This window comes from Sinocyclocheilus rhinocerous, unplaced genomic scaffold (assembly GCF_001515625.1).
Source record: "Sinocyclocheilus rhinocerous isolate Xijiao unplaced genomic scaffold, SAMN03320098_v1.1 scaffold2415, whole genome shotgun sequence".
Taxonomy (NCBI): domain Eukaryota; kingdom Metazoa; phylum Chordata; class Actinopteri; order Cypriniformes; family Cyprinidae; genus Sinocyclocheilus; species Sinocyclocheilus rhinocerous.
Window position 1 is genome coordinate 531,161 of NW_015666566.1, and position 495 is coordinate 531,655.

The 495-nt window shown below is 40.6% G+C and overlaps 1 protein-coding gene across 1 annotated transcript in view; it reads left to right on the forward strand.

Moving 5' to 3' along the window:
* Nucleotides 1-495, forward strand: part of LOC107732817 (engulfment and cell motility protein 3-like) — a 19,604-nt gene that overhangs the window by 9,501 nt on the left and 9,608 nt on the right. The gene's annotated exons all lie outside the window — the stretch shown is intronic.

Here is a 495-nt window from a genome sequence, read left to right on the forward strand (position 1 = left end):
TGACGGACAAATCGTTAACGGCTGGTCTATGTGGTAATATAGTACATCGGGCAGGACATCCATATGCTCTTCGTTCATCGACCTCAAATATGGCTTATCATCTGAAATATGTATGTAGTAGCAACTTTACATGGCAGCTCAATCTAATGTTAGCCTAGAAAAAAGTGCGCTGTTCACGTGTTTCTGCGGAGTATGGAAGCTGAACAGTAGCGCGCTTGGACTAACAACGAAACGTTGCGCTTTTGTAAAATAATTAAAGCAAACAGGATGCGCTTTCTGCCGTCTCGGTCTGTGAACTTGAGCGCGTCACTTCGAAACTCCGTGTATTCTTGCCTTATTACAGACAAAAAATATATATCTATAGAGAGTGAAGCTTTTAAATGAACCAATTCAAATAGAAAACAAATATTCTCAGATTATGTAATCCGTATGAAACATGCATACTGCGGAGATGACGAGTCAGTGTCGCCGACTTCATCTCGTAAACCAAAAACA